This window comes from Zootoca vivipara, chromosome 16, assembly GCF_965207765.1.
Source record: "Zootoca vivipara chromosome 16, rZooViv2.hap1.1, whole genome shotgun sequence".
In the NCBI taxonomy this organism is placed as follows: Eukaryota; Metazoa; Chordata; class Lepidosauria; order Squamata; family Lacertidae; genus Zootoca; species Zootoca vivipara.
This window is the reverse complement of record NC_142599.1, coordinates 29,598,727-29,606,721: the sequence shown is the minus strand read 5'-3', so window position 1 is coordinate 29,606,721 and position 7,995 is coordinate 29,598,727.

Here is a 7,995-nt window from a genome sequence, read left to right as displayed (position 1 = left end):
GACGGCAAGGCAGGCAGACTCTCTTCCTGCTCCCAGGCCTTGGGACAGAAGATGCTCACCAAAACTTGCCGTGATGCTTGGACTAGAACTGCCTCACAGAGTCGAGGGAGACACATCAGTGCAGCGTTGGAGCACTTGCCCCCAGTTCAATTTACAGCCTCTCAACAGCAACAACAAACTCAATTTATGGAAGTTTTTCTCTCCCCCTCTCATAATACCATAGCCTCCAACAGTGCTTTTCTTTAAAAAATGTTAGGAGTACTCTCATTTTGACTAAAGAAAACCACAATTTTATAGTTCAAATCAGGGGAAATAAATACAGTAAATGGAGAAAAGTACAAAGAACATGCATTACCTCATGATGATGAAAAATAGTTAGTAATTTTCCTACTCATATTGAAATACTGCCCCTCAATGAGGCAAAACTTTCCTCAGTAAAACATCACACATCCACATTCCACACTGCTTCACACATTAAACACTCGCTTCTGTCTGAGATTCAGGAAACACTGGGAATGGAAATAAAGCTGCCATTGGAGGTGGTAACAATGAAACTGACCAATCACCATGCTAGATTCCAACTCCTACTTCACACATTAAACACTCGCTTCCGCCTGAGACTCAGAAAACACTGTGACAGGAAATGAGGCCGCCATCGGGGGGTAGCAACAGAACTGATGATTCACCATGCTAGAGAAGAAACTAAAATAAATTTTAAAATTCACAAAATAAATTTTAGATTCACAAAATGTTTACGGGTATGCGTACCCCTGCTTTATCCCAGAAAAAAAGCTCTGCCCTCCAACCTCTCGAGTCCCAAAACCAGGACCCGTTTCTTCCAGCCTGTGTTCTGTGCGAGTCGAATGACCCGCATGAGATCATGGAGCCCAAAATGTGCACTTGGGGGGGGGCATGCAACATTGTGGCCCCGAAAAAGTGCTTTCTTGAAGGGAAGCACTTTTGGGGTCAAGATCTCGAGGCAGAATCACGCCAGATCACAGCACCCAAAATGACTGCCGAGTTCTCACTCGAGAAAATGAGGTGCCCTGTTTTATTCCGAGACACTTCTGTGGTGTTTAATAGTAGAAGTCAGAGACATCCAACTGGGTTGGACGCTCGAAGATTCTGCGCAGGCAAAAGGCAAGACTTGTTCATAAGTTAAGCTTCAGAATTCACTGCCACAGGACATAGCGATGGCCACTGGCTTCGGTAGCTTTAAAAGAGGACGGGGCAAACCCATGGAGGATGCGGCTATCAGTGGCTCCTAGTTGGGAATCACATGAGCTTTGCCATTTAAATGGTGTTCATGTGCCACCTCTTGTGGTCAGTTGTGTGGGACGGGGCTTACCTGTGTGTGTGTCCGTCCATCCCCCCGCCGCCATATTTTATTCAAGTTGGGATCCCTGTTGTTCACTTTGGGAACAGGACGCTCTATTACAGGCATCCCCCAACTGCGGTCCTCCAGATGTTTTGGCCTACAACTCCCATGATCCCCAGCTAACAGGACCAGTGGTCAGGGATGGTGGGAATTGTAGTCCAAAACATCTGGAGGGCTAAAGTTTGGGGGTGCCTGCTCTATTAGGTGAGCCTCTGGTCTGACCCAGCCACTGGGCTCTTCTGATCATCTGACAACACACTCATTAATTTACTCTTGTGCAATTTACACGCGGATGGTGGTTCACCGGGATGGTTCTTGCTTCCAACACAAGCCTGCCCCCACATACCCACGCACCCACACAGCCAACCATCCCATGGCACAGTCTTCAGGCCAACCTTTCAAATTTTCATACTTCTGCCGCAGCTCTAATGTACAGAAAGCAATAGGAGGAGTGGATCCTTTCCTCGGGGCCAACACACTCCCCCTCCCCCACGGTCACAAGTACCCTCTCGCCCCATGTGGCTTCTCCCCTGGTACAACAGTGCACTTAGTGAACCATTATTTGATCAGAGCTCTCAGCACATCACCTTTTAAACACACACATACATACACAATTGCTGTCCTCCTAAACCAAGGATTGATTTGCCCATCTGCAGAACATTTTACAAGGCTGCATATTAATCCCGCCGCACGCTCTCTAACCGGAATGCAAGCTCTTCTGAAACATCCTGTACCCTTTGCTCCTTACATGCTTTCATTAACTATTGTTCATTGGGACTTAAATACACATCAAATTAAATGCACTTATCAAAATCGGGGGCAGAGGGAAATGCTCTTCCCGGATGTCAGCATTCTTGGATTCATACTGCCCTCTGCTGGCTGGGATGAGCGCTGCGGCACATATACCGAGATGGAGATAGGCTGACGTCTCCAGTCTTGCATGGTGGCATAGCTGCCAAGTTCTCCCCTTTTTTTAAGGGAAATTCCCTTATGCTAAATAGGCTTCCTTGCGAGAAAAGGGAAAACCTGGCAGCTATGCATGGTGGGCATTTATTTACACGATTCCGGATGCCCTGATGTGTCTAAAATGTAGAAGGCCATGCTAAGGCTCTCTGAGAAGTGGAGCATAGCTAATCTGCATTGAGTGATCCTAAGTGTGTACTTTTGCTTAGTCCAAACTTTTTTCAAAGAGGGCCGGATTTGATGAAGTGAAGGGCCATGAGGGCCAACCAAAGGGCCAACCAGAATTGTTGACCTTTTTTAGGATTGAAGTTGTTAAGGTTTTTTATAGGATTTTACCCCAGGAAATAAGCTGCCGCAGGGGCCGGATTAAACCAACCAGTGGGCCAAATTAGGCCCCCGAAAAGGATTTTGGACATGCCTGGCTTAGAAGGAACAAGGCCAAGAAAAAAAAAAGAGGCTGTAAAAATGAAGACTCCCACCGGCCCCACCCAGAATGGACAGTGGACAGGAACTGAGTCCAGCTGGATCAGGCCGAAGGCCCCCTCTAGTCATAGTGGCCAACCAATTGTGTCTGCCCATGTGTGGCATCATCTACACTCAACACCTGTGCTGTCCCCAACTACCTGCCCACATGGGCGCAAAAAAGGGTACACACCCCTGATTCACACTGAATGGCAGTGGCTGTTTCAGGCAGAGGTCTTTATCAGCCCTACCTAGTGTCAGGGACTGGTTAGAGGAGGAATGGTGGAGACCGCCTCCTCCCCAGCCTGACACTTCCAGAGAAGAAGAAGAAGAAGAAGGAAGAGGAAGAGGAAGAGGAAGAGGAAGAGGAAGAAGAAGAAGAAGAAGAAGAAGAAGAAGAAGAAGAAGAAGAAGAAGAAGAAGACAGTTCAGAATTACAGCAGATATTTGAGGGAGGTCACAGCTCGGAGGCAGATGAGGAGGAAAGCTGGGAAATAATGGGAGAAGAGGAGGAGGAAGAGGAAGCAGCTGGGGAGAGACAGCTGACGGCCTCAGTCCCTTTAGAAAGCATTCCAGAACCCCCCTCTCCCAGAACCCGGCAGGCACTGAAAGTAGGAGAGCAAAGTAAGAGCTCAAAGGCAGAAGGTACATTCCAGCTCCCGCAGAAGTGAATAATGAGGAAGTGGGAGAGACGGAGGGGGTGGAGACTCACTCAGGACAACGCCATTATTCCAAGAGGCTGCATTCCCAAGCCTCTCTCTGTGAATATTTAATAATAATAATAATAATAATAATAATAATAAATTTTATTTATACCCCACCCTCCCCAGCCAAGACCGGGCTCAGGGCGGCTAACACCAGATATAAAACAATTGATTAAAATACAGGTAAAAAACACGATTAAATATAACATTAAAATGCAGCCTCATTTCAATAGAAACTCAAATCAAAAACTGTTTGGGGAAGAAAATGTCAAATCTTCCCTTGGCCAGCTATCCAGACTGGTCCTACATGGGTCAGAAAAAAGCCAGGGAAGTCCCCATATATGAGTTTGATCACAGAAGGAAAAAGGAAAGAAGGGGAGGGGGTCAAGTTGGTTCCAGGCCAAAGGCCAGGTGGAACAACTCTGTCTTACAGGCCCTGTGGAAAGAAATCGGATCCCGCAGGGCCCTGGTCTCATGAGACAGAGCGTTCCACCAGGCCGGAGCCAGTGTTGAAAAGGCCCTGGCTCTGGTTGAGGCTAATCTGACTTCCCTAGGGCCCAGGACCTCTAGGGTGTTGCTATTCATGGACCTTAAGGTCCTCTGTGGGGCATACCGGGAGAGGCGGTCCCGTAGGTACAAGGGTCCTAGGCCGCGAAGGGCTTTAAAGGTCAAAACCAGCACCTTAAATCTGACCCTATACTCCACCGGGAGCCAGTGCAGATAGATAGTAAGGACTTTTCCTTGTCTTGTCCATTCCTGGCAACCTGCCGTGGGGGTTGGTTCCTCTGCCGCCTGACACCTACAGATGTTGGGGGTTGAACCTGGGACCTTCTGTTTGGTCGGTGGTCAGTGGATTCTTTAATTCCAAGGCTAATATGGAGTAACTCTCCATCGCTGAGTTCTCCCTGACAACTCCCCAAAACAACTCTCCGAGACCTCGTGAAGAGCAGGGTCTTCCGCAGTCCAGTTCACCTGAGATTCCTAGGAACATAGCACGGGAACATTGAGAAACATGGAATCATAGAATTGGAAGGGATCCTGAGAGGCATCTAGCCCAACCCCCCGCAATGCAGGAATCTCAGTTGAAGCATCCATGGCAGACGGCCTTCCAACCTCTGCTTTAAAGCCTGCAATGAAGGAGAGTCCACCACCATGTGAGGTAGGCCATTCCACAGCTGAACAGCTCTTGCCACCAGAACGTTCTTCCTGATGTTTAGTCAGATTCTCCCTTCTTGTAACTTGAAGCCATTGGCTTGGGTCCTGGCTTCTGGAGCAGGAGAAAACCAGCTTGCTCCATCTTCCACGTGACAGCCCTTTAGATATTTGAGGATGGCTATCGTATTGCTCTTCTCCGTCTCCTCTGTACTCGGCTAAACATACCCGATTCCCTCAACCGCTCCTCACAAGGCTTGGTTTCCAGACCCTTGATCATCCTGGTCGCCCCCCTCTGCATACATTCCAGCTTGTCAATATGCTTCTTAAATTGTGATGCTCAGAACTGAGCACAGTACTCCAGGGGGGGGGGTCTAACCAAGGCAGAACAGAGTGGTTTTCATGTTTGTGAGAATCAATTCTAGAGATGTAACATGTTCAGAAATGGCCCAGGGGGGGATGTTTCTCACCATTTACACACACACACACACACACACACACACACACACACACACACACACACACAAATGGAAACCTTTGGGAAAGATTGAAATACAGGCAATACTTACCTTCTTATCAAACCAACATTTAGTTTGCTGCTTTTAGGGCATAAAAGGCATCTCTCATAACTTAACATATACAGTCATACCTCATGTTGCGTCTGCTGCGGGTTGCGCTTTTTCAAGATACGAACACGGCGGACCCGGAAGTGTTTGCTTCCGGGTTTCGCCACGTGCGCATGCGCAGAAGCGTTCTGCGTGCTTCGTGCATGCGCAGAAGAGCGCAGCTCAGGTTGTGGACTTTTCGGGGTGCGAACGGCACCCCGGAACGGATTGGGTCCGCAATCCGAGGTACCACTGTAAATAATAATAATAATAACAACAACAAAAACAATAACAATAACAATAATTTTTATTTATACTCCACCCTCCCTGGCCAAAACCGGGCTTAGAGCGGTTAACATCAAATGTATAACACATTAAAATAAACACACATTTGGCCATGGAGCTCACTGGGTGACCTTGGGTCAGTCACCACCTCTCAGCCCAACCTGCCTTGCAGGATTTTTGTAGGGAGCCATATTCCTTAGAGGATAAAAATGTAATAATAAAAACGAAATAGGACCTGTGAGGGCTTTATTTCCCCAGCCGGAACTCACTGGAACTCACTTCTGGCACCTCTCAGGTGGGCGCCATTGCCATTATAAGAGAACAAGGGAGGTGTTCGTGGTGAGTTCTGACACCTCAGTTTTTAGGAAATAAATAGCACTGAGGCCTACTCTGTTTTGGAGAGCTTTCTCCCAGGCATAATGCGTCAGCTTTTGGGGAGAGAGGGGACAAGGTCAGCCACAAAGAGGAGCCAAGTGAGAAGGCCAGCAGGTTGAGGATACTTGATTCTAGTATCTCCAAACTAGATCACAAGTCCATCATCACAAGAAAGCAACAGCAGTGTGGAGTTGAGAAGGCCTGGACACAGGGAGGGGAAACAGAACAATTGGGAGATCCTGTTCTTTTGCTGAAGGCTCCCCCCCCCTTTCAGTTTGTGGCAATGTTGTGAACAAGCCAGAACTCCTCTGAAATACCTTCTATTGTGGCATGGGTGAAATGGAATTTGCCACGATCTATAGGTATCCTGAGAATTACTGCTGTTCGGTGCATTTTCCGCTGAAAGCAGCCTCCACCCGATTTGGAAATGTTAAGTTGTGGTTAAGCAATAGGGGGGGAGCATGTTTCTTGGAGACTCTGCATGCATACCAAGTGGAGAATGTGCACCTTGCCTGGATAATGCACAGAATTGTATTTCTATTTTGTGAACCTCCCTGTGGTCTTTGGCTGAAGGCTGGCATACAAATAAGGGTGGTAATAAATAAATAATAAAATAAAATACAAAGGAGTGGTATTAGATAGATGATAGATAGATAGATAGATAGATAGATAGATAGATAGATAGATAGATAGATAGATGATAGATATAGATAATATGCACATTTCTCAAGACCTGTTGGGGATCATGCATAGTAGCTGGGGAGTGTGCAGAATTCAGCCAGGAGATGCACAGTCCTCAAAGCTTGCTGGGGATTAGGCATACCTGTACTGCCTGGGAAATGTGCACAATTCCCACTTTTGTTATTGTGCACATTAACCACTCCTGACTGGTCACTGTAGGAAGGTGGAAGGCAGACTAGCTGGGCCTTAGATCTGAACCAGGCCGGTTCTCTTCCTGCACTTATGGGCTCACATTAAAGGTTCCGATGGGTTCCTTTGACCAAGGATCTCATCCTTCGATGACTTGCATTTCATTTGGACAAAGCAGCTGTGCAAAAATGGTGCCTGTCAGAAGTTTGCTTAACCGGATCACAACCCTCTCCATCTTACTTCCCCCCCCCCTGGACTTGAAAGCAAGAACAGACTTTAAGGAACAGAGCCATAGCTGTCAAGTTTTCCCTTTTCTCGCAAGGAAGCCAATTCTGCATAAGGGAATTTCCGTTTTAAAAAGGGAGAACTTGACAGCTATGAACAGAGCCCAACACTTTGTTCTCAATGCTCACATCGTTATCTCTGAGGTTGAGCATTCCCTTATCAAGAATGAGAACTTGGGTTGCAAACAGTTTCTTCTGTCACCACCCAATTATATCCCTTTTTAGACATTCATTGCATTGCTGTGGCTGGGTAGCTCAGTCAGTAGACCGTGAGACTCTTAATCTTAGGGTAGTGGGTTTGAGTCCCACGTTGGACAGAAAGACTCCTGCATTGCAGGGGATTGGACTAGAAGACCCTTGTGATCCCATCAGACTCTATAATTTTCTCCCCATCGCTTCTTGGCTTCACGCAAAAATCATAACAGGTAGCATTTTGGGAGACTCCAAAAGTGTTTTCCATGTACAACTATTATGTAAGGTAGGTCAGTTTTATCCCCATATTATAAATAAGGAACTGAGGTTGGATGGAACAGGGGAGATAAAATTCAAAGAAGAGGAAGTTCATACCAAGTTGTTCATCATCAAGCTGCCTAAGTCATCCAAAATGACCTGGGCTCTAATCCAGGATTGGGAAATCTATGACCCTCTAACTGTTGCAGGACTTCATCTCCCATCATTCCCAGCCGATCATGGCAAATGGTGATGGGTCATGGAGTCCAACAATGCCTGGAGGGTCATAGATTCCCCATTCCTGATTGAACTCTCCCAACTGCTGTCAGGCTTCAGGGAATTGGCTTCCTCCCCCCGTGACAGCAGATAAGCAGAACAAAGGAAAATGAGTCTTCTTACCAGTTAGAAACTTTAATAACCACAGTGAGAGAACAGAGTATCCATTTCCTAGAATGGCGGTGCTCCCA